This window comes from Dromaius novaehollandiae, chromosome 1, assembly GCF_036370855.1.
Source record: "Dromaius novaehollandiae isolate bDroNov1 chromosome 1, bDroNov1.hap1, whole genome shotgun sequence".
Classification (NCBI taxonomy): domain Eukaryota; kingdom Metazoa; phylum Chordata; class Aves; order Casuariiformes; family Dromaiidae; genus Dromaius; species Dromaius novaehollandiae.
Window position 1 is genome coordinate 78,713,726 of NC_088098.1, and position 27,422 is coordinate 78,741,147.

The following is a 27,422-nucleotide window of genomic DNA, read 5'->3' on the forward strand; positions in this document are numbered from 1 at the left end:
GACTGAGGAGAAAGCCATGGTGAGTACAGATATAACCGATCTGAGAATTCCCACACTTCAGGGTGAGGAGAAAAAAGAGATCTAACAAAAGGGCTAAGAACAAGCATGCTCTACCTAGCTTTAAAAAAGATGAGGCTTCCAAACAAAATCAGGAACAGAATCTGAAGGATACTCAAACACAGTTATCTCAGAAGGATGCCTACTGAAATTCAAACATATTTCATTAGACCCTGCCTATCTGGGAAAACGTCCTGAATTATTGACATTGTCTTAATAACATCCTCTTTCTGAAATAAATGTCTTAGCTAATCAATAAATCACTTAACAAGTGTTTTTACCCAGCGTGCTAGTTAGTTAAGCTGAATGATACAGAGACAAGTAACATTTCAACCTAGAAAACACATATATCCTTCATCATGTAGCAGAGGTCAAAAACCTGACAGATTTTGCTTAGTTCCAGCAGTAACATGAGAGGCTCAGTCCTACCCGTATGTTCTCATAGATGCACTGATTTAGGATGATATAGTTTTTGATGACACACACAGACAACCTTAAAAAGTTTTCAAATTTTCAGTGTCACTAGAGAATTTTATGACATTCTAGAATATTCTTTTCCAGAGGAAGCCCAAAGGTTAACCTCCACAATTCATCATGTGTCTTACTACTTAGGTATTAAAGAACACTCATAGCTGTGTGCCATGGGAAAACTTCAAACAAAGCCATACAAAACAGGTACAAGTTGATCAGAACACAGAGGCATCAAAAGCTGTCTCAGTCCTTAAAGGACTCATGTGTTTACAGGTAGTTCATTATCACTTGAATATCCTATTTCTGCCAATTATAAGAATGCTTCTGCAACTCCAGGACTGGTACCATATTTAACTGTTTCCTATCAAGACCAGAAGTGGAAATTCTGACCGCTGTAATCATTTTATCAGCCTGCTTGACATGTTTGTAGGTCTAGGTGATTGCCTTATTCAAAAGCCATCAGGGGTTCAAAATCTTAGACACTGGATAGACAGTCCAAGCTAAATCTAAGTTATTCTCACCTCAGTCATCATAACTATTTGCAAATGGTGGTCTTTAATTAAAGGGTGCAGCATGTATCAGCTCTGCTTTTACGCTGTCATCAGTACCCTAAGTGAAGCAAAATTATATTTTATTAGACCAACTGATATAGCTGGAGAAACTAGCAAACTTTGCACTTGCAAGCTATCATTACCCCATTTCCGAAGGACTTTCCTACCACCCCAGCAATTTGTCTCAGGTGAATTCTTTCTCCATAGTTCTTTCTCACCGAAAATGCTGCACATATTATTGTCCTTTATATTCAATTTTTTTTTAATGTACACAGTACTGAATTCATATTGGAGAAGGCAGGTTTGAAGAAAGGAGCCTGAAACTATAAGAGGAAGGTGCTGAAGTTTGTTGTGATACTTATGAGATTGTATTCCAAAACTTCAATTGAACTTTAGCAAAACTATGCCTCCTGTGTAAATGAGATTCACCACTGGGAAACTGTGCATTTGAACAAGTGTTCTTGACTAAATTTTATCTACTTAAATGTCACTATAGCCGATATTGAAATCTTGTGTTGATATATATGCATGTGCAACCAACTTTTATTTCATCATTGGAAGAAAGATCAGGACATCATGTTACATCCCCAAAAATCTTTTTTTTTCCTTCTTTTCAGGGGTGTTACTCAATATTACCATTGATTCTCTAACATTCTTATATCTTATACAAGAGAGGTAGTTCATTATAATAAATCTACAGGTAAAACTTATTTAGTTAGATATAAACTGTTCTATAGCAAAAATATTCTCTTTCTCTAGACATTATATAGTCTCTGTGTGTTCTTGTGTAACCTGACTGATATGAATGGACTCCATGTTCTGCAGTGCATAAATCAGTGCAGAAGTTGACCCACATCCTCCCAAAATGCAGTGGATTGATGACTGTGCTAAAGCCGCTCACAAAAAATCTCTGAAAGTGAATAGAGCCAAAATGTAGCCAACTGAATATTAATTGCATGGTCTGGGATTCCATTCAATATTGGAACAACTGGAGTTAAAAAAAAAATGGGGAAAACATCATGATTAAGTAGAAGAGGGTTCTATCCTGAATAACAATCTGCATAGAAGAACCTGTTAATAAGGAGAAGAAAGTGGGAAGGAGTCTAAAAATTAGATCATGTGATCATAGGGAGGAACAAAACTGATCCATTGAATTGGCCTGCTGTGCAGTGCAAAAAAAGATTTATTCAATTAAAGCAATCAGTCTATACCTCTACCACAAGACCCTTCTTCTCTTTAACGGGAAATTTTATTTTCGACTTGAAGTAAAATTGTTGGAACCATCTCTGTTCAGTTTTTTTCCTTTCTTATCAGAAACATAATAAAGCAATAACTAAATTACTTTTGTTTGACTGTTTCTGTTTTTTACTAGCATAAAAAAACTTTTCTGTTTTTAATGCTAGTAAGAGTTTCCCTCACCAGTTGTTAACAGTTGTTGACCCAAAAAGATATTGGATCAAAAATTATGAGATTGTGAAAGATACTTTTCATGACTTGTTGTCCATTTACAATGTGCAATTTGCCAGAAGAACTGAACAGCAAAGCATGGATAATTTGTGTGTTGTAAATTTATCCTTTAGCCAGAGTAACCAATTTCAATATATTATTTTTACAGGAAAAATAAAAATACATTGCATAGCATGTAGACTTCATCTTGCACTACTAAATAAAACAGCTCCACACTATTGTCTGGCTCAGAGGCCAAGCAGCATGGCCCAGCCTTGTGCCTGTCTTCTGAACTTTCTTCCTCCCTGAAATAGAGTGAATGCATCCAAAGTGTGTTTTTGGAAACAGCCTTTGTCCCATGACCTTCCGTGAACCATGCCAGGCATCATCTGAGAGAGAGATAGCTGGCCGGGACCAAAAGTGTGCTAGGAAGCATGCTAACAATCAAACACAATAGAGGCTAGTGAGTTAGCATTTGAGCCTATGCTTTTATTAGTCTTAAAAGAGTTAGTCTTTTTTAGCCTTTATTAGTGTTTACAACATCAAATATATAGACAACAGTTTATACGGACAATAGCCATGAGCAGTTTTTCATATGTAAAGGCCTTTTCCAACACTATGTTCCAGCTACCTGTTGACAACCAAAACATTAGAAAATATCTCACTGCCAATGAGTAGTGGATCATTGTTATATAATAGTTTTCTTAGTTTGCTTTTGAAATAAATAGGCAGTAGTGACTCATCAGATACCAGACGTACTAAGTTTGTCCTTTGGAGAAAAGTATTTTTCCATTTTACTTATACAAATATATATATACACATATAGTTTATGAAGGTGCATGTATTTTTGACTCACAAAGATGTTTAAGATGAAATGCTCCTTTTAAAAATATACCCTTAAGATTCAGATTTCATACCATATATTTTTCTACAAAATGATTTTTTATAAATATAATAATATTTTATAAATATAATATTTATAATAATAAATAATATCAAACAGAGAATCATGTCTTAAACTGATGATCATCGTGCATTATTAAATACTGCGTTAAAACACAGTGTGGTTGAAGTGATAGGAAGGAAAAAAAGTGTTTTCTAATGAAAAACAACTGGATTAAAGGCAAACATAGCAAAGACAGTTAGGATCGAAGCCTAGTCCATTCTAAGGCTCCTGCTCTGGCACAGTCATGGGGATTTAAAAAGAGCGACTGAAGATTTCCCCTACCAAAGTCTTTATATGACAGTCAATGACTTCACGCACAGTTTGTGGGCCGTCTTTTGCAAGTAGCAGGACATGTCCACTGAACAGCTCCAGTGTGGCACAGCAGCCTTCAAGGCTAGCTGGTGCTCTGCAGTGCTCTGCAGCTGCTGACTGTGAGGGTGTTCATGCACAGAATGCGACACTGGGCAATTTCCTGGAGCAAAATCAATTGTCGGCTTGGACATGACGGCACATTTGGAAGGAAATGCAAAATCTCAACAGAGGGTCTGAGCCTTTTCAATATTAATGAAGAGATGAATGGTAGCCTGGGAAAAAAGCCACAAGGCAAGGCAAGTTCCACATTAGGACTGATATTTAGAATCAATACCAGTGTAACATTTCCTTCTTGAGATGTTATGTTTAACACCTCCTTTAACAGCTGTACTGCCTCCCATTCAGAAAGCTTTAGAGGGACTCATCTTTCTTTAGGCTAGCTATAGAGGCCGCAAGCTTTCAACTTACATCCAGCTTCATCTTGTCAAAGATAAGAGAGATGGGTAATGGAACTAAGAATTACTGTATATTTCACACTGTAAAAGTCAGGATAAGAATAATATGACAGAAACTTTTGCAAGCCCATTACAAACACTGTAACCAATTCTATGGGGGAGTTTTGCATCTGCGTATAATGCAGCTATATGGATCTATACGTAATCAGATTCTTGAAGGCAGAATTATGTTTGCAGAATGTGCAAGTTTACTATTACAAGTAAACTGTCAAACTGTGTTCATGTAGAAACACTAACAGTTGCAGATGGATTCTGTGTGAAAGATGGATTGTTACAGTTTGAGTCTCATTGACGAAAGGAGGTATTAACTGAGAAACTGCAGGGGGCTACTAGCAGATCTGAAAAGCTGCATAGCTACATAAAAGTAGGGATAATTCTGTTTTTCCTGTATCTCTTCCATTGAGGCAGATTTCCACACCTATGCTGTCTCTACAGCTCATCTTTTTGTAGCAGATTACAGGTCTGTGTCCCTTCTTCTCTCACTGATGATTTTACCTCTATGCCCATTTCTATGTCATCAATATATAGCATCCTAAGTTTATTACGGAATTCCATGTGCTACAGTTAGATGATCAATTAAAACATAAATGAGTTACTTTGAAAGGGTATTAAGGAGTAGCTACTGGGAGCTGTTCTCCCAAGTAGCCCTGCCAATACTGATCTTCATTTTGTTTCATTTGTTATAATGAAAGAGGCCCTCTTTTATTATAACTAACCTTGATTTCTGCTGTCAAGTTTCCTAGCACATATTCTCTTTGACTTGTGTGAACTCCCTTCCATGTAGTAGTATTTGCAACTGTTTATAGGGCTGAACCTAATAAATCCAGCAAGCAGAATACTTAGAAATTCACTAATCAATTACAGACCAGGTATTATAATAGAAATTATTATTATTTACAATTAGATCATTTTCAAAAGGTTTGAGAGGCTTTAATGCATGTCAACACAGACACACACACACACAATTCAGTGCTTATCACTGAGGCAAGGAGACAGCAATCTGTCCTTATTCTATGGTGTGGAAGCAAGAAAGGCAGGTGCATACAGCAGGAATCATCTCTCCAGTACGTCACAGAGAGGCAAGGGATGTAGAAGCAGGACCATTTCCTTGCTACCATCTATGTTGTCCTCACAGTATGAAGGTCTCCCTCTCTCTGAAATCAGTGCTGCAGGGGAAAGCTTTTAAGTTTCCTATGTAGTGCACAGATTCTCCCACTTCTGAGCCTACCAACCAGCCAAAAATCAGAGCCAGCGCAAAGACTTGTGTGTCACGTTGTGCTACTAACACGGGCATTCAAGGCAGACCATCTGCTGCCACTGTCATCCTGGTGCTGCTAACGCTGAAGAGCTGCCAGAGAAGACACCCTGCTTCTGGGCTTTTTATTGAGTCCTTGGGAATAAGAAGTGTGGTGTGTTCAGAGTGGCTAGAGTAGACTGTGGGAATGGGAAACTTGATGGATTTGGGGGCAGGGAGAATGTGAAGCTGCCGGATTTTCTGGGAAAGTGTATATGAAATCAAAGGGCTCTTGTAGGGGAAAGAAAGAAGAATTTGTAGTTCATGTATTTGTTCTCTGATAGGGAAATATAATACTGGTGGATTTGCTTTTGAGAGAAAAAAAAACTATTAGCAAAGAAGGTTACTTGTATGACCAGGAAATGATTGAGGGAAGCCCATTTTAAAAGAGCAGGATGCCTAAGCATTAATGAACTAGGAACTGCTCTTGAAACAATGCAAGGAATTTCTGAAGGTAAGAGAGAGGGAACCTTGGAAAACCAAGAAGGTAGGAAAAAATATCAATTTAATGATCAAGGACAAAACAGATCAGAGATACTTTTGTTACTTTATTCCCCTCCCTTTTTCTCTGAGACAAATTTTTAAGTGGAAATATACATAATTAAGATCCTATCAATTCTTTGGTTTGGATGGGAGAAGAAGAGGGCTGGTCTTTTGTTTGTTTGTTTGTTTTTTTACTTGCTGACAAATAAAATACATCAGAATTGAAAATTCACAAGCAGGCTATTGGTTCACTTTTCAGATACATAACCATAGAAAACACCTAGGCTGAGCTCACAAAATTTTTCACTGCTTTTTTCTCTGTAATTTCCACTTTTTTTTTTTTTTTTTTGGAAACTTTGGTTTCCCAATAGAGCTAAATGAAGAGGGAATGTAACACAAATGTGTAAATTATTTAAAATAAAAAACCTACAAGCTTTGGTCAGCTCAAATTCTAACATGCCTGTAGTTGCTGTCTTCTATATTATCACTGGTATTTAAATAGAGGAATCATTATAATGTCTTTGTCATTGCTGCAGAGTGAATTAGGAGAGTGGATTTTACTGATGCCAGCTGCAATTAAGCATGATATTTCAGTTTTCATTTTACCCCTTGTTTCAGTGTCTGAACAAGATTCACCCAAACTGTTTCTAGCCAGCAAGAGTTCTTTCCTTGGCTTAGTCTCACTTCCAGATCACCTCAAAAAAATTCCTTGTAGAATGAGACCTTCCTATTGGTCCCAGGTAAAAAAAGAGAATTTAGTTCTAAAAAGCCTGAGAAAACAGTCTGTATTTTGTAGGAAGACACATGATAATGGATAGACAGTAGCAGGATTTCTAGCTTGATTTTGTATGAAGACAAGATTGATGTTACCAGCCGGGTTTTGTGTCTGCTACTTTCCCTTCTATTAGTAATTTCGAAACCCTTCATGAGTTTCAACCAGATTTGATAGGTAACTTCAGTTTTCAAAGACACTAAACTTCAAATTTCAAGAAATTGGCAGTTGGGACAGAAGAAAGATTCACATTAGTTCTTATTGAGAGACTATCTGGGGCATAAGCTCAAATATAATATCAGAAACCAGAGTGGCAACAGAGCAGTAAGGCAATTGTAGTGCTCTAGCAGTGAAACAAGCTTTGGCCAGAGTTTCTTATTCATCCGACAATTCAACCAGAAAACATAGATCTCCAGAGACTCAGCCTTCATAAGTTCTGCTGATCATGGAACAATTCACGTTGTTAGAGGAGAAGATGACTTTTGGCTGAAGTATGGAAAATGGTTGGAAATATGGTTTTCTTTCTTTTTCTTTCTTTCTTTCTTCCCTCCCTCCCTCCCTCCCTTCCTTCCTTCTTTCTTTCTTTCTTTCTGAAGAGAATTCAAATCCTTACTCTAAAAACATAACAGGAAGTAAAGAAACTAGAGGGTTTTTTTCCTGAATTTTCTGGCAAGGCAGGAAATATTATGCCTCCAGTTACCTTTTTCTGAAGCCCTTCTATTCATTTGTTTGCACAGTGATCATATACTTCCATCCTTTTATTTATGAATGATAAATAAGAAGAAATTGATTCCTTTTATCAAGTCAAAATTCAAATGTTGCCAGAATGAGGTAATTTGTCCTAGATAGAGGTCACTTCACTCTCACCATTTATAATAAGAGAGTAGAGATTATGTTAATGGCAAGTATGGGTTAGTGAAACTGCAGCTAGTTTTGTAGTGCAACATAAACTTTTTATGTCTTTCCATCATTATAAAGCAATGCGTGATTCCTTCTTTGGACTGGAGCATCTTGTTCTTCTGAGCTCTTCTCAGAGGTTCTGAGCTTTTCTTTTCTTATGAGCTGTTCTAAGCTCATAAATTGTTCTTTTTTTGTATGAAAGTTTGAACTAATCCCCCAGTTAGAAGGCAAAGAAGAGGAAGAAAAGTGTTGCACTTTAATAGGAGCAATCAAGGGCACATACACAAAGTCAAGAACAACTGACTAGGCAACAGACTTGCAAAAGAGAATTGAAATGTGAGTCAAGAAAGTTATCCTGCTGCAAAAAAGGAATTGTCACACAGGCTTTACAAATGGTGCTGTCACATAAAAGATTTGGGAAGCAATTCTTCCATTATTCTCTATATGAGTAAAACCTCAGCTAGGATATTGTGCCTAGTTCACGACAGATAAAAGTTTGAGAAACGTCTGTACCAATTGGCAAGAAGCCAGAGGTGAGCAACAAGAATTGTTAGAGGTCCAGAAAACATGACTTGTGAGAAAAGGTTGAAAGAGCTCGGTTTGTTTAGTCTAGAGAAGGGAACAATGTGGAGAGACATGATAACAGCCACTGTGAACAGGACAGGACATGATGCATTTGAATTGTCTCAACAGAATTAGGACAGGCATTAGGAAAAAAGCTTTCTAATGGTATGCTAGTGAAACGCTGGATTTGCCAAGTGTGTTGAGGTTTGATTATATGTAATCCTGCTGGGGTAGGAGAATGGACCAGCTGACCTTTTAAAGTCCGTGGCAGCCTGTTTTTTATTTCAATTACATTAAAGAGTCAATGATATTTTGTCACTGTTTAAAATTATAATTCTTAATGTTTTAAAATATTTCTAAAAAGAATGTCGCCTAATCCTTTCTTTGCTCACACATTGTATTCCCATCTACACGCGCATAAATGGGAGCAAAACATCACTATCCTGACTGATTAATATTTTATGTCCAGAAACTTTTAAGGTTATATTATCTTTAGTTCTCCATTTGTAGTAGCTATATGCTGTGCAATATTTATTTTTCAATGATAGAGAAAGATTGTCTTACTTTATGTCACAAATATAGGATTAATGGATTCTATGGCTCTGTTGTGGGCAAGCACTGATTATTGTGGTTGTGGAGCTATTTTGGTAGGTTTAGAATTTACCATTTTGACAAAGTCTGCTCCTTTTAGCTGTTGTTTGTGATTTTTTTCCCCTTTTCTTTTACTGGTGATATTTTCAACTGGCAAGGTTTGGGGAAAGATGTGCTTGAAACATAGAAGGGAGTTCTAGGAAAGTTTATTCCATATATAAGGTTCTCATATTAGGGACTGTAATTCCTGCTGGTTTTTTTTGTTTTTGTTTTTGTTTTTTTGGGTTTTTTTTGAGATAGATGATTGTGGGATTTTTTTAACAGGCTTATTTGTGCCATTCTTTATAATGACACTGGTATTGAATATATTAATACTAGTGTAGGAATATTGCATAGCCGATTTTAAAGAAAGCTCATAGGTTTTAAATTTGTGGTAGAGATTGATGAGATAATTCAGGTTTCCATTTCAAGGGATGAAGATGTAATCTACGTCAATAAGGCTTGGTGATACAGTTATCTGAATGCAACCTCCCCCACAGTGACTTATGAAGAAGTTGACATCTTAGTAGTCTTTGTGTCCACAGCTTTGAGGAAATATCACTAAATGTGTGATGGCTGTAGGTGAGATGAACTGGATATGTTTTGATTAGGAATACAAGGCTTCACCTTGTATTCATAAATATTAAAGGCAGGTAATGATGCTATTGTGATGTTTGGTACTGATGTACAAAAAAACCCCTGATGTACTTCCAAGGGAGAAAGGGTGTTTTTAAGAGTTGGTTCACATCATATGATTTGCAGAGGAAAAGCCTGCCATGTCTTATACAAAACTTGCTCAGAGATTTTCAAGAAATCTGAGTATGAATTCTGTTAATTCTTCAGAGACAGCACAGTGGTTGGATATGGTTGTTGGTTTGGAGTTTCCTTGTTTGTGGATCTTGGGAATAAGGACAAATGGGGCTTTATAACTTTAGGGATGATCCAAGGAAAATATTTGATGGTGTCTTTGAATTCAGTGATGAAGAATAATGTGGAATCTCTTTTCAGTTCTCAGAAGAATGCTTTGTTATCCAGATGCATGTAATCTTTGCTGTATGGGATTGATACTGTTTCTGTTTTATTGCTGTTTTCATTATTAAATCATGGTTGATGCTTGAGGGCTGAATTGTTTTCTCTTGGAGAGGAAGACATTTGGGCAACATGTATAATTTGTTGTGCGTTTCATTGTGGCATTTTTTCCTGAAAGAGCCGCTATAACTCTTTTTTGATAGGATTTTGCCAAGTCTGATTTGATGCCATTTTGTTGTCATTGATCTAATGATACAGTCTTTCAAGAGAGGCTGTGGTACAAGAGATGCTGGAGATTCCTGCACTACCTGTTTTAGGGAATGCATGTACATGCTTTCCTGCTTAGAGCTCTTTCACTGAATATAGAAATAATTTAAATCCTCTTAAGGAGAACAACAGGTTGATTTTGTAGCTCAGAGGCAACAGGAGTCATCTGGGCAGAGAAAGGAAACAAAGCTAGGGTATGAATCTGTTTCCCTCAGTGGCATGGTTATGCTCTTTCTCCCTTGATATATGTTGCAGTGGTGCAGTCTCTCTCTTATTTCTGCTCAAAGGGGAAAATTTGCAGCTTTTGTTCCAGTGCACTTTTTCTTCCCAAACCAGCAGGATAAAACAAATGCTGAGACCTCTACAATGTTAATAAAAATGGAAATTCTTGTCTTCAAGACAGCTCCAGCTGATGCTTGTTGCCCATTTGCGGGAAGATGCTTTGGGAAATTAACAGCAGAGAATAACCTTACTCTGGAAAGATAGCCAACTATATGCTTGCATTAGCCATTCGTGTATGTGTAATCTGAACAGCTCCATGATGTACAAAAATCCTTTTCCACACTGGAAACAAAGACGATGCAAAGTGTTGCCTTGTACTAACCAGTCAGGGTGCTGTTATGTTGTTTTGGGGTTTTGGTCAACTTTGAAAACAAATTTCATTGCCACTGTATGAAAAGAAATGTAAACTAACATACTGTTAACATTCCTTAGGTGGATATCAGTTCCCCACATGGAATTGCAAAGTGTCACCTAAGTTCTCATTAATTTTTCATAAATTAATGGCAGGCTCATTGTGATAGCCCTATAAGATATTGGGTGTTTGCTGCTGCCAGTTACTGTGGAAATTGCTTAAACAAATAAATGTTTGACTAAGGATATGGAATAAACTCCACCAGCTTTTAAAAATTTATGCAAAATGTCATTAGACCAAGAGGTTCCAACCACTTCATCTGTTTGTTGCTGAATCTATATTCTTCCCTAGAATTCTTCACTGCTGTTCTACAAAGAAATAAATGAAAAGCTGCTGTTCTCCCACTTAACCTATAGTGCCTTGTGAAACCACTCTTCTCATCTGTTTTGTTCCAACTGCATTTATTTTTTTTATCAAAGATGTGTGGTAGGCAATGATCTGTGGGCTTTTTGCAACACTGAAATATGAGGACATGCAAATACTACTTCGAATTCAATATAATCCTGCACACATGGACCTGTCCTACTGAAATCAAGTTTGTAAAAGCATACCTGTACACACCCTTCCTGAATTAAATTTTAAATGTCTTGCTTAACTATAATCCTACTTTCTGTCACAAGTTTTCTACAAGGAAAATCATAGCATAACAATAACCCAATATCATACCATTCTGTACTCATCCCCTTCAATCTTTACCAATGTTGTAACCGGAACAAGTAAGAAAATGCACAGATGACACATAAATTCAGTATATTTTAAGACTTAGCAATGAATACACACATACACACATACATACTGAAAGAGAAACTCTGAAGTATTAGACTTATTATTTCAGAACTGAAGCTTTAAAAGACATTAAATCCAACATGCAACAACACGTTATCAGACAAAGTTATTAATTTTTCTTTTCAGTGTTCAGTGTTCAGTATTTTCATTAGATTCATATAGGATTGCTTAAATATTATTCCACACAAAAAGTTGTATTATCCTGTTTATTCCATTGTAGCTTTTGTGATTTGCCTGCCATAATCACAGGCTTCCCAAACAATACAGTTCACAAGCAATGGGCTACTTATCACATTATCTACACTCATACCTCCTCTCTAGTAGAAAAAAAAGAGCTCCCTACTACAGCAATAATCTCCCAAGTTCATACTTATAGCACAAGATGTACCAACTTGCCAACCCAACTTACCACTGCAGCCTTCCCCTCCATGAAGAACTAGTAGGGTCTGTCGCTGCTGTCCAACAGCCCATTTTTACAAAATGTTTCAGAACTTCTCATTTTTGAGCTCTCTGGTCCCTGGCAAATGTGGTTGAGATTTAACCTTTGGCCATTGATTAAAAGGTTTGAGTTTGGAGGACAAGGGGAAAAAAGGTAGAAAGAAAAAGCTTATGTACAGAAAGACACATACAGTCTCAGACATGCAGGCCAAACTGTTTGGTTATGTGATTAAAGGCTCATCTCCATAAACAGAAGGAAGCACACAGGTGGTATGGCATGTGAAGAAACTCCAGTAATCTAAGCAGAGGCAGTGGGGCACCCTGACACAGCTAGTCCCAGAGCTCGCACTGGAGGACAATCAGCCTTGTTGTTCTGGTGTGAGACTATCAAGAGTCAACAGGAGAAGTTCTTCCTGGATAACCTTGCAGACTGATGGGGTTACATGGTATAGGACTCATTACAGAATGCCAGAAAGAACATTTTTGGGAGTGTACATGACAACTTATCATATATTTAGGGGATGAACCAAAGGTGGGGAAAAGCAAGGATCAAGATGGTTTGGGGAAGAATTAGTGCAGGAAAACAGATTGAAAAGAGGACAAAGGGGGCCCATCACGTGCAAACAGGTTTCTGGTCAGTATGCTCATCTGACCATGCCTTGTACCTGATCATCACAGCGTGTCCTGTCTTCTACCACTCCATTTCTATATATTTCTCTGGGTAAGAGGTTATCTATCCTGTGTACATGTGTATGTACGGATGTCTAAGTGCCAGCCTGTTGTGTGAGTGTGCATATCAGCATGTAATAGCTAGTGAACATCGAGCCAGACTAGCCAGCAAATAGCATAAGAGGCTCAGGAGCCAAATATCGGAGCAGCCATAAGTCTGGGTGGGATATTAGAGAGACCAGAGAGTCCAAGAGTCAACTACTGGGAAGGCCTTAGATCTGGACAAGCTAGCAGTGAGACCCATTACATGTGTGTGTCTGTATGTGAGGCAACTGGAAGATGAGGGGATCAGAGGGTCAGTTACTGGATAGACTGTCTGAGGCCAGTTACTGCAGAGATCCATAGTGTGTCTGCATCCGTCTGCATTGTGTGTCTGCATTGAGGTTACAGAAATATTGGCCCATTAGCCCACTCCTCTGCTACTGCATGCAACTGTGTTGCATGCATTATGTTACCTAAACTGAACAAGCTCCAGCTCAGAAATAACCCATTTTTCCTAGCTATTTTCATTTCAGCGTATAGACCTGGGGCTTTGCTTCAGCTTCTACAAAGAAGGGGAGTTACTTACAAAATACTAGTCTATGTATAGATTTTGAATGCTCCAGAGCAGAGGTCTGTTTGGCTCTAAGGCACTGGTTTCCAGTTTCTGCTTGGGGGGATTCTATCCAGACTCATTTTTAGTTAATGTTCTGTTGTTGGTTACATAAAATACAAAAATCTGCAAGAGAAAATAAACATTCGAATCACAGCCCTTTATCTAGCCTTGGCTCATTCAACACGAAGTGTGACTTAGTGACATACCTTAGCTTAAACTGCTTAACTGCTCTGAATTTCCATTGCAGGAAAACTCCAAATCAGGTGAATTTTATCATCATGTTATGAACAGCATAGAAAGAAAGCTAATAGAGGCAGCAGCTGTACAGACTTGGAACTCTCTGCAGTGCCAAATTCATCAAATAGCTTGCTGTTGCTAATTCAGTTGATTGATCGGTAGGACTAAATATGTATGCGATGGCAAGGACTTGCATTACTAAGGTCAAAGTTAAAGCACGATGAGTCCAACCAGTTCCCTCTGGAAAGATTCCAGATAGCAAACATAATGATGAGAAATAATGCTGTGTTTTTACATGACACTAATGTGGGAGGGCCCTTTGAGTCTTTATGTAAGGCAGATTTTCTTCTTAGTGCTGCTACTGAGACATTGCAGCACTTGAAACAAAAAAGTCTTAGAATTTCAATAAAGGACAACAAATCCTCATACTTATGTAATGTCTTTGATCCCAAAGGATTCCTACAGTCCTTATAAGCAGGGCAAGATTATACTTGGAAAGAAATGGGCAAATCTTGTTGCTATTTTTTTTTGACAAATGTAGCCTTTTTGCAAATCAATTTTTACAGTTGTCTTGCTTGCTCATAATGGTTTGATGAACATGTTGAGACGGCTGGGAAATTTTTCAACCATCTGCTTACATGCAAACTCTTTATTTAAAACTGTTTCTAAGTGTTTGGTGTTAATTCTTTGCCGTTGTGCTGTTGGGCACTTAATTTTCATGGTATTATTTCTTGATCTTGGAACAAGAAACTCCAGGAACACTCTTACCTCATCAGAAAGTTGGTACTTCAGGCAGAGACTTCTTAGCCTCATATGTGGGATGACTCTGAGAAAAAGCACCATTTGATTCCCCACCATCACCCTTTCGTACTTACCATCTCTTCTGATGTTATTTGCTGCTTAGCCTTGTGACAGTCCCTGGACATGAATCACAAATCTGGATGTTCTCTGGAGCTTAGGTTGTTCTCACTGGAATCTTAGTAGTTAAAATTGCTTCATTTTTCTCTTCAATGTACCCATGTCAGTGCACACACAGGGTACCACAGGAGTACAATGCACATAATTCCTAAGAAGCTAAATGCTGTCAATGAGCACAGATGCTAGAGCAAAGATAATGAAATCTATGCTATTTGGAATGTTCTGATCATGCAATATTTCTACAACTCTCTCTTGGCCTTCCACCAATGTCTCTTGATCTAATCTAGCCAAAAATATATATCTATTTCATAAAGGCAGTTGCAATGATTTTGAAAACTAACAAGTCTCCTAAACCTGACTGCCTGACAAATACCTGCAATACATGCTGGGCTGGCATTGTGGAAACCTTTGAAATGATGTGAAAATTCCCTCAAAAGTTTCTGTGCAGCAGTATAATTTCACTATATATGTAGTGACAAATCATCCCAGACCACGAAAAGTGCTGATCGGGCTTAGTTTTTGCTCATTTAGAATTTCCAGGCTTATATCCTCATTCCTGACTTTATTTCTCCCTTGCTACACAACACCACAGGCTCTGATGCCCATAATTGCAAAGGATTTAGACATCAGTTACTAAATTTCACATATGCTATAGAAAAAAAAAAAGCTATGTAAATATGCTGTCATATATGCTATATAACAAAATAAATGGGTATTTTTTCTGATTTAGATGATGCATAGTTGGGGACCACACATGAAAGTTCTCCAAGAGCTACAAAAAGAGTGACTGACAGTTGGCAAGCTTTGCTTTTGTCAGATAGATCCTGGAGATCTACCTCATGTTGCATTTTCAGGCAAAAAGAATTGAGTGGTGGCAGTAATATGTTACAAGGCCGCCTCCCTGCTTGTGGTGATTTTTTTAGAAAACCATAGTTCCCACCCATCACAACTTATTTCACCAACTTACAGAATTGATGTCACAGCTTTTACCTAAAGTTTCTGCTCCTTCCAACCAGATCATTTTTGCCTTCACTTATCTAGTACAGGGCAAGGAAGCTGTGGCAGAAGCTTTGTCCTATATGTGCTTGGCCTCAGATCCTGCCTCAATGCCAACGGTAGGAACAACAGTAAAGCTTGCCAAGTTTCTTTGTGAGGAACTCCCAGATACCAAGTTAAGTGAGAGAGCTGTTGAATGATCTACAAAGTCCTAATCCGGACTCTGACATGAACACCCTGTGTGGCTTTAGGCAAGTCTCTACACCTCTCTGCTGCTATCTTCCCATGGTAAAGTGTTTATTTATCTTATTACACCGGGTTTTTAGGGAAGAATTAATTATTCAGCACATTCATAGAACACAGTGCTCTCTTTTCTGGTGTGGGAAGCTGCAGGGAATACATCAGGCCTCCAGAAGTGAGATCTTTTGAATGCAAATGATTATTTGTTGCCTTGCTGCAAAAACTATACACACTATCTTCCTATGAGCTGGTCTGAACTACTTAAGGTCCTAATCCTCCTGTCTGAATTCATGTTACAATGAATGGCAGGAGTAGTTACCTTTCTGGACTAGTGACCTGTGCCGAATTCATCATTTCTGTTAGGATTATTAGATGGAGTTAAATTCCTAACACTGAAGAAAATCTTAGATGCCTGCAATCCTTTGACTTCTTTAGAAACCTTAGAAGACAAAGGGACTTCATGGCTGGGATGGCTAGGTTTTCTAACATAACAAACAGTAGATGAACAAACTGGGACAATCCAAACAATAAAAAATGAACAGCAGAAGCAAAGTATAGAAAGTGGCTACTGAGCACAGGTTAATCATTTAAAATAATAGCTCCACTTGGAAAAAATACCGTAGTAATTGGGTGCATCAGCTGGGCTGGAGAATCTGTCTCTCAGCAGTCACAGGTTACAGGTTTTTAGTTTAGTAGGAATGAAAGAACATCCACCCTAAACATCCATCACCAAGCAATACAAATCACATATTGTAGACCACATTGGTAGCTTATAACAAGCACAGGCCAAATCCACAAACTATGACTTGCCATAGGAAAATCAAAGGCACCACCAGTTCTTTAATTCTTGCAATAACAGGGAATTTGTGAGATGAAACCATCCAGATCTACCACAAAAGCCATGAATGGGATGCATATTTATGCATAAAAAATGTTAAATCATGAAACCTGTCATTTATAACAGAAACTTTGGCTGGCTTAAGAAGGAAAGCTGTGCCAATGGGCTGTGTCAAGCTCACACACTAGAACATAGCAAGTTTAAAGCATGAGAATGGATGAGGCAGATGTTGACCACATATGCAACACTGAAGAGAAACATCTGAAAAAAATCAACAGTCCTTTGTGAAATTCTGAAACCAGTAAATATGACAAGAATCAGAAAAGTGTTATGCAGCAAAAAGAAATGGGTGCAAGTAGGCAATAAACTGTAAACTATATGAACTCCTGAAAGTACAGGTTCATAATTTAGGAATTTATATGTTCAGACACTGAGATCTCTTTGTCTCTATACTGTCTTTACACCTTCCAGAGCAACTACATAATCTAAAGAAACCAGCATGTTCAGAACCAAGGTGATACCAGGCTTGGAGGACATCTTTAATGAGAGTAGGAAGTGGAAGGTGTGACATTAATGCTGCTGCAAGGGCTTCTAATGAGGAAAGGGAGTTATTCCCTGTTTCCAAAAATAGTTTAGGAGCACATTTCTCCTGTAAGTAAGAAGGAAAAGGCAAAGGTAGGCATTAATAAAATGACTATTATAATTGGAGTAAATGGGTAAAGGAATTGATTCCTCAGGAACTGGCACTCTGCAGCAATTCAAAACCAGACATATGAAGATATTAGGATAATTAAAGGATGAGATATTGAGTAGCCTTGCAATATGGTGGGAATCAGACTGTCTTACTGAAGAGGTTTTTTTTCTTTTTCAGGACAGCCTTTTCTAGCTGTGATGCCCTAATTCACAGTTCTTTGGAAAGATTTGAATCAATTTTACACCTACATTTTTGTAGAAACAATTAGGCTGTACATCAGCACCCTCACAACTAACAGATTACTGCAAAGATCTGCCTACAGTAGAAAATGGCTATCCATTTTCTGCAACTCTTTGCAAGTAATAATTAAATTGTGTGGCATAGAATTAAAATTCATAGAATCACAGAAACTGAAGATAGAAAAGACCTGCTAAGGTCATTTTTGTCTATCCCTCTCCTTTTGCCAAGTGCTTTGTCCGGCGCTTTGTAGCCAATTTGAAATTCTCTCTCGTTACCTAGTGCTTTTAAAAAAAACCTGTATTTGATTTATGTGGAGTAGAAAATTATACCTTTATCTCTAGACATGGACAATTTGCCTCATTCAAGAGTTGTATAATCAATTTCATTTACCACTTACAGCTCTTCGTTAACATACAAGACACCAGGGCACTTGGGAAAGCAGAAAGTTAATGAGACCGAGGATGGGATCAGGAGGGTCTCCTGAATGCCTTGTTTTCCCCTGACAGTCTAGTAAATCTTTAGTTAGCCAAATGCTTCTGAAAGATGAAGCAGATATGGGAGATTCATCTGAGGCATATCACCATTCATGCAAGTGCAGTTCAGACTGGTCTGCTGCGTAACAGGGGCACATGGGGTATGGCAGGGCCCAGGGGAGAACTCTGATGAACCCAGCTTGTTGGAAGACGCCAGGTATTGATTGGGAGGTGCAGAGCACCTCACACCGATGGGAACAGAGGTGATCATCATTCTTCAGTTCCACAGAGGAGTAAATGCTGTCCAGAGAAGAAACTTTCCTCTAATATGACGGGGAATGTGAAATTCATGTCTTCCTAGAAGAATTTCTCTTTCTAGCCTAAGCCTGTAAAATCTAAAGTGATTTTGACCTTGTATAAGTACCTCTCAGACCCCTGAGGCTTGAGGCTTGAATAGCATGTCTGAGGCCCCCATCAGCTGTTTTAGGGCTTTTCAAATTGCTTCTCCCAGGGACTAGCAAATGTCTTGTCTAAAGCTAAATGTTTATCGAGATTTTTTTGAAATAGATATAAATCTTCTGCTCAAGACACAAGCCATAAATATAAAATTAGGCTTTCCCAGGGGATAAATTGCAATAGTCTACAGCTGAATTTCTTTTGAAAGAGCTGGCACTGCTCATAGTCAGAAATAGGACTTCGAGCTAAGAGGGATACAGTTCTGACCTGATATAGAGTCCCTGGTCCTGTCCCGTCCCCTCATATAGCTTGCCTTGAATCTTGGCTCACCAATTGCTTGACATGGGTCCTGCTCTTCAAGTGATTTTCCCAAACCTACTCCTTACATGGCTTAAACCAATGTTTTTGGTGACACACATCAGTGGGAATTCTGCACAGCACCAGAGTCACATCTCCACCACCTGCTGAATGCCCGCAGCAACCCTTAAACTGGCTCCAACTAACTGGCCTTCAGAACTGGAGCAATTTAGCCACGTCAGCAGGCCAAAAGCCATGGTGCAATAAGCTCTGTAGTGAAATGAGTGCCATGGGTATGGCACTGTACTGTTTTGCTGCTGGTATATTGCTTGCAGGACTGAGCTAGCCTCTCCTCTTGGCAGTGTGGTGTGACATTTACATGTTTCAGCATGTGCAGAGCTAACTCTGGTATTTCTGCACATCTCTGGTGCACCATCAAGACTTTCAAAGTGTCCAATGAGTTGCTGTGTTCTTTCAGTAGAATGCACATTTTACATCACCCCTCAGCTGCTTACAGAATCCTCTTTAGGTCACTCTGGAAATCCAGCATATTGGAAATCCCATTTTCAAAACACTTCCCATTAGGCCCAAATGACCCAAACATGGATTCATTTTGTTTATATTTCTCCTCAGAATATATGTTGTTCTTAGTATGAGAACTAATGTGTAAACAAACAACCAAACATAATGACTCTGAAGACAATGATCCATCGAGCTGATTCTTATAAACTTGAATTTTCTTTTAAATGTGTTGTGCACTCTCATATTAACATGTTAGCAGGTTAATAATACCAATAACAACAAGGCAACTAAAAAAAAAAAAAGTTTGATGAAGTGAACGCTTTCAGTTCAACACTCATCTTTTTTTTTTACGTCTCTTAACCTCTGGTATCATAGCAGAGTTTCCATTTTAAATCTCCATATCCTTGTTAATGCTTGTTTAAGACTATTTTAAAATGTGAGAGAATAATAAATTTACTCTGGATATGTGGTAATGGCAGACTAACTGGAAAAATTTGTGTAAATTCCAAAGGGAAATTTTGATGAAAACATAGAAAAAATGCAGCAAAAGGTGTTCAGCTGAAAGCATTTTCCTTTTTCTGTTCAGATCTCAGTACATACACAGAAGTTTACTGAGGTAGAAATAAAACCATTCCTCACAGCAAAACCCCAAACTCCACCAGAGTCTCAGCCATTCTCTTGAATTCCAGCAGACCCTCAAATAATTATTCAAAATTTCTACCAGACTTCTAGAACTTCATCCAAAGCCCAAATTCACTGCTTGCATTTTATTCCTAGCTCTTAGGGCTTCTTTAACTCTAGAGAAACTGGAAGAAAAGTAAAGGCCTCCTTGGGGTTCGACTGCATTGAGATAAGTTACAGATGGGAATATCTTCTTGTGTTAAATATAATTCCAGCCTTAATGGGTTTGATCCAAGTCTGATTCTCTTCCAGTTTTGAATGTAACAATACTGCAGAAACTGCACTTTTTTAAGACCTCCAAAACATCCTTCATGCCTGGCCTGCAATTTTTAAAAATCTTTTAACTTCACTCAGCCTGAAAAGACAAGAATGTCCCATAGAACAAGTCATAGAACAAGAATTTAGTCATTATGAAAATCATGTTAGTGATCGGTGGTACATGTCATTGCAGAAGCTGTGAAAATGACCACTACCCTTATAATGACTTTATTTGGTGTTTAACAATAGGCATTCTCTGCCTACTGACATAAGAAAGGGGAATAAAAATTTGGGAAATTCTCCAGCTCCATGTTTTTCTTGGGTGTTCTGTCAATTTTAAATAAAATTCCTCTGTTGCATTCTTTTTCCAACATGAAAGAGGGTTATTTGGCATGTGCAAATGTTTGTTTAGTTCCTGAAGTTTAGCCAGACTCTGATAAGGGCTGACTTGACTATTTTAGAAGGGTTTACTGTTTTTTTTTCTTATTTTTTTCTTATATATAATGTAGGGAATGTTCATTGACTCTATGGCTTAGAGAATGTGGTCCACTTTTTAAAATTGGGTGCACAAAGGCAGGTGACAGGGACCCTCATGAGAAGAGCCTTGGGGAGACCCAGAGAGAGCTGAATTGTGACCAGGAGTGTAGCTCTGCAAGAGGAGAGCAGTGAGAGCTGCACCACCCCAATGATTGCTGCAAGAGGGGCTGTGACTCAGATGCAGGTCTGAGTCATGGCTTCTCCTTCCCCTTCTTCTGGCCAGGAGAGGCACTGATGTTCTGCTGGTGCCTTGGAGACGTAAATGACAATACTCCCTTAATGCTGTAAAAGTCAGAGAAGCGAAAAGTTCTCCCTAATCAGGCTCCAGTTGGTGTTCAGAAGTGCCAAAGACTGGCTCCAGGTAGTCTGATTAGGGAGGAGCAGTGATCGCGACTAACATCAAACTGAACACTAGAATTGGAGGCTAGTCATTGCAGGCTCCCTCTATAGTTGATGGAGGTGGATGGGCTCCTTTAGGGCATGATTCAAGGGAAAAGACTAGCATAGGACATAGGAGTTTGTGTGGAAGTGAATATGTCTTGAAATGGACAGGGAGCCTTGAATCTAAGATAAGGCATTGCCTACTGAAGGATATGGTGTCTGTACTAACACTGGGAAATTCTGCCTTTTAGTAAAGTTTCAGAAATAATATCAGAAATTTTATCAATGTTGAGAATGTCCAGGAGTGCATGCAGTCCTTCATTCATATAGTTTTCCAGTGGTCTCCTCACTGTGAGCTGGTACTTTGGTCTCCAGTCATCTCTTTCTTTGAAAGAAGTTTTATGCCTGTGTTCTTCATTGTTCTATCTGCAAAGAGATACTGCTTACTTAATTACTACTTAAAGTTGATTCTAAAAAGAAAAAAGAATAAGAAATGATTATTTCTTTCAGTTGCTTTTCTTGAATTACTTAAACGAGTCTTCTCTCCTTCCTCAATGGACACACATTTTGTTTTTTTCTTGGCTTTGTGCACCTGGGATTCTTTCTTTTTTCTCCACTTTCTGGAATACTTTCCTCAAATTGCGAAATTGTGGAGTGAGATCCTGCCCAGTTCACCAGCCCAGCAGTATCACATACTGTTATAGTAACTGATATAGTGGAGGATTCAAATGATTATTGTACATCACTACTTAGCATAGCAAAAGTCCATTTATAGATGCCCTGGCATCAGGTGGAGACAGATTTCTTCTGTGTCCTCACAAATTAATAATCATATCCAATTCAGTTCCTGAGATGCTAAGTTTTACTTCTTTGGCCACTAGCAGACGAAATTCCTTTCAGAACCTGAGTGTAAAAACATAGTGGTTTCCCAGCCACCAAAGTTTTCAGACACACAGTAACAGCAGCTCTTGAAGTGAAATGGTCTGACAGTGGTTAATGCCTTATTGTGTTAATAATCTCTAGTGTCCCAAGCTTCCCTTGGATTGCACAATTCTCACTCCAAAGTCCTTTGCTTTCATAGTGCTTACAAATGGCCTGGAATGAAGGCCTAGAATAAACTAAATCTGATTTACTAGTCATAGCAAAAGTGAAATCTAAATATGAAAAATAGCCATTTAACATGATTGCTGCAGATGCAGTATTGACTTATACTCAAGGTCAAATGTTACCCTTATTTACAATTGCAAAGAGATGAAGTTTCATAGTCTGTAAAGATACAAAGAGATAATCTTCAAATTTCCTAATAGATGATATTCATAGAGCTGATTGTTCTGATTTATCTATTCACAAGCTGCAAAATACTTTAGAAGGTTCTTTTTCTGTGTGCTATTTGAGCCTCAGTTTTGATGAGAAAAAGACTGGCCTCAGATCAAGTTTGTCTAATAGGAGGAGGGTTTTTATACTTCAGCTTGACCAGCTTCCATCCAACAAAGGGAGTGACCCATCTTCTAAACTAGAAAAAGAATTATTGCTTGTGTTCTGATCTTATTTGGATAATTCTGATTCATTAAGCCCATCACACTTTTACCAGTTCACACCTAAAGGAAAGGAGGTAATTTCCATGTAGAAAAAGAGTTCAGAAATGCTTTGAAAGGCAACAGGACAGAAAGACAAATTTATGGGAAGAGTTTGAGTAACTGAAGTGATGACATGTAGTTGTAGCACTATAATCTAGAGCAAAACAAGCTTTGTTAGTTTTGCTGCTCAGTGTTTCAGTTCAGGACCTCAGTGCTTTAGAGCCTTTCCCAGGATGTGGAAAACTCAAACTGAATTTCATTCTCTTTCCTATAGTATTTGACCCTTATCTGCTACTTCCCAGCAGAGAGTCTTAATCATCTAGTTGTATATGGCTTTTAAATGACATGGAAAACACTCTTGGTGAAGCTATGCCAGTCTGTAGCAAAGACTCCAAGGTTCACTGAGCCCAAACAGAAATATATACATACAGAGAACAACTTTATACCTTGTTTATTAGGCTGTTTACTGATTACATTTTACATTAGATAAAATGCATAAGGAGAAACTGTCAAATTAGCATGAGAACTGAGAGTTCTCCTTTCCTAGGCAAGCCATAGCATATTGGCAAGACAGAACTTTGCTTCATCTCTTTCCCTCCAGCCCTATGAATTAGAGTGGAACAGCTACTGCAGGAGGGTCTTGGATGCCTTTTCCCTTCTCAACAGTTAGTTTAGAGTCTAGTGATTAAAGCACTGTCACAGGAAGATGGACATTTGCTCCCCCTCAGGTAGAGGTTAGAATTGAAGCTGGATGTTTCACCACCTAATCTTCTTGAGAAGTCCCCAGGCTTTAAACGGGAGCACCTTCTGTATCACTAAAGACAATGGTGCTCTGCCATGACTTACAAGAAACCCCCCTCTCAGGCTTTTCTTTACATGCTATCTTAGATGCTTTCACACCTAAGTGAGCTGCTTCTCCACACTGAAGCACTGAAATTCCTTTAAAAGTACTGTTTGGAGAATCTAGGTGACAGAACATGATGGAAGCTCACATTCGTAAGAGTTCACACACCTGCATATTACACTCTGCAGTGCTGCTCAGGGTAGCACTCAAGCTCTCTGCAAATGCAAGCCACAATCTCTCTGCTTTAATTCCTCATATTGAAGATGAACAGAAAATGTTCACTACCATGCAGAGACGTACAGAGGAGAAATACAAAAACATAAAATACTCAGATACTCCAGTAAAAAACCTGTATAAATATCAAATTCTGATAAATATCTTCAGTAGATTTCAGTAACTAACTCATATCACAGTTTACTCTCTTTCTGTCTGCAAGTTCCCTGCAAGTTGCTATTTTACACACAATTTTACTTGAATTAGTCAGACATGTTCATCTTGAATCAATGTGCTTGGATATATAATATTACTCTCTAGACACCAAGATGACAATACACCATTCGAAGCATGTTGTTTCTTTAGTGAACAGTTTTATAGTATTCAGGGCTACATTTAACTGATGAAGAAAGAGGGAGAGAGAGAAACAAACAAACAAGGAAGGAAGGAAGGAAGGAAAGAAAGGAGGGAAGGGAAGGGAGAAAAAAAGAAAAAGCAAGCAAGCAAGCTTTCTCATGGAATATGCTTGGTTTGGAGTTCTGAAAAGTTTGACTTTATTTATTGTTGCCCTTTCTATAATGAATTAGATTGATTTTCCTATCATAACTTCCTGAAAGACCTCTTCTGCTCTTAAAATGTTCTTGTGATACAGCAGTTCTGCCATACTGACCAGCATAATTTTCTGAGAAGGAAAAGATATATCATGTCTCACTGCATTGATAGTTTTCCAGACTGTGCAATTTCTTGAGAAAACTGAGTTAGTATCACACTGAATATAAAAATATTGCACTGTTATTAAGTGCTACTTCCTCAAAACTGTCTCAGATTCCTCCAGTGGGAAGTAAACAGACATTTCTCATGATGACTCCCACATTTTTTTTCAATAACCTTTGAATGCTGTTTCAGATATCTCATGGCATACAAATGCTGTGCAGATTTGCTGTCCAGGAACTGCAAGTGCCTCACCCTGCTTAGCATGAAGATGTGGTCATTGATTTTTACCGAAGGAGGAAGCACGCTGCATCTTAAAATAAAATATTCATTGCAACAGGACAGAGTTTCAGATTGCTCTTCCTTTAAAAAATTTGGAGATTATTATCCCATCTTCTACTGCTTAATAGGACAGGGAACCACTAAAACCTTCAGAGTTTACAGGAAACAGCTTTAGCAGTGTTAGAGTGCCTAGAAAGCCTCTGAAACTTAGGTAAACAAGTCTGTAGGTTGTAGACTCTATTTTAGGCTTTTGTTTTTTAATGGTAGAATAATTTATTTGGCCAGCATGTGTTTGTAGAAGTAGATAACCTTGTAGAGGAGTGTTGTCTTACAGCAAGCTTGCCTTTACTACATTTGACTTTCTGTACCATTTCACACTACCAATGTCTTGTTTCTTCCAAAATGCTTTGATTTGTGCTCCATATTTAAATGATTAGACCTGTTTACATGGCATTGGAGAAGACTTATGCTTTGACATAGCAACACAGTAAAACACAACAAAAGCTTAAATACAGTCATATACAAACATGAGCCTCAGATTTTCCTTTCAATCTTGTCACATACAAGCAATAAATGAGTAAAAGTGATTTTCTGGAAAAAAGTAATCACTGACATTTATATAGAAGAAGAATGCCTAGAAATATTGCAATCAGAGGGAGTCACTCACAAATCCCACTCCATTATGCAGTTTGTTGTGCTTACACATTGTTCTTTTTACTAAATAAATCAGCAGTTACTATCCTTCCAGAAAAGTGACCTCATTTCTCCAGTATCACTATGATGGGCATAATATAACAGGATAAGTGATGGACAGAGATGCATTCTGAAGTCACTTGAACCTGAAGGTGGCAAGCATTAAAAAGACTGAGCATATTATAGCAAAACAGACTTCTGGCCTCTTTGAAGGCAGATTGTATCACCTCATGTATTGCCGTATGATTTAGCAAAGGAGTGCAGAGAAAGCAAACAAGATCATTCTTCAGTGCCGAGGGTTTGGAGGGAGATTGGGGTTTAAAAATTAATACAGCTGACGGCTGACTGAACTGAAAACTCAGCTGCTGAGTTGAGTGTTTCCAGAGCTAAACCTGAGGATTTTAGAGCTAATTGAAGCTCTGTTTTAAGAAACACTGTTTGGAAGCTCTGTGTAGGGTATCCAAGCCAGAGCAGCTGTACATTTGTGCCTGGTTTCAAAGGGGGGGTGGAGGGTAGGGGGAAGGGAGAAAGAGACAAGAAGGAGTTAGGACAGGTATTGTAGCTGCTCCTCAGTAACCTCCCTAAACAGCAAATGGGAAGTCAACAAGCAAGTACATTCCAGCAGAAATTCAAAGAGGAAGTGATAATAGGAAGGCTAGACTGACAGGTTCTGGCAAGTTGTGAGGGCATTACTAAAGAAAACACTGGCTACTGCAAAACTCAGACTTAGGAAACTTACTTACTTTCTTCTCCTCCCCACTCTTCCCCCGCCCCCCTTTCCTCCCCAGCAGAGCAATCATTTGTTTCATCTGTGAGAGTTTGATTGCTGGGATACATTCCCACCTGGGATGCAAGGGGATGGGGCTATGCAAAATCTAGTAGCAGCGGAAAAACTGAGAATCTTCATAAGAGGAAATTTGGGGTTGGAATGAGGAAAAATTAGTACACGAAAGAAAAAAGACAGCAAAGGTCAGATTTGTACTGGAGGAGATGGCAAGCTGTGCAGTGGACAAGCACAGTTCCACAGTGGGCAGTTTTAGTATTACTGGAAATAGTGTGATTTCTGCTTTAGACTCAAATCAACGGCAGGAAATACTACTTTTGCCTCATGCTGCAGCTAACTCCATAAACAGTCGCATATTATGAAGTTTATTCAGGCGCAAGGAAGACAGCTGGAGAGAAATGTGTTGGGGCACTACAGTAAAGTTCATCGAACCACAGTTACCAAACTTGAATCTCATTTAAGCTAAGTTCACTTTATGCTACTTTATTTTACACTGCAAAATATTCTGCACCTGTAAATATAACCCTTTACAGATCCATATGGCTGCTCTTTAACCCAAATAGGAATGAGACACAGCGACTAAAGAGGTTGGGTTGGGTTGCGATAATGAACTCAGAAGCTCTCACCAAGGAAGGAGCAGTCTAAGCCAGACGGACATATTTTGCTGCATTTGTAAGAGGATTCAGGGCTGTTGCAGAAAGTTCTTGTTAACTGCACCACAGTACATGAAGATACATCACTGGCACTACACTTCATATTGCCTCACTGGCCTTTCATGGATATACAGACTGCTGACTCCAATCCATCTTTTAAGCTTGTTGAGGACATGTAATGAGTCCTGCAGTAGCTAAAAATTGTCCCCAGTGTTCTCCTGGATATAGATGAGCTTGCAGGAATGTATGGCACACTGCTCAGTCCTGATGAAATGGGAAATGGGCTTGCAATAAAATAAAAGTGTTTCTTGTTCCTGCCTGTAAACATTCTGTAGGAAATTGGGGCAGCTTTCACTGGAGAAAAAGAAGCTACTGCTAATCAGGAAAAGTTGCTTTTATTGTGAAAAATAACAAACTT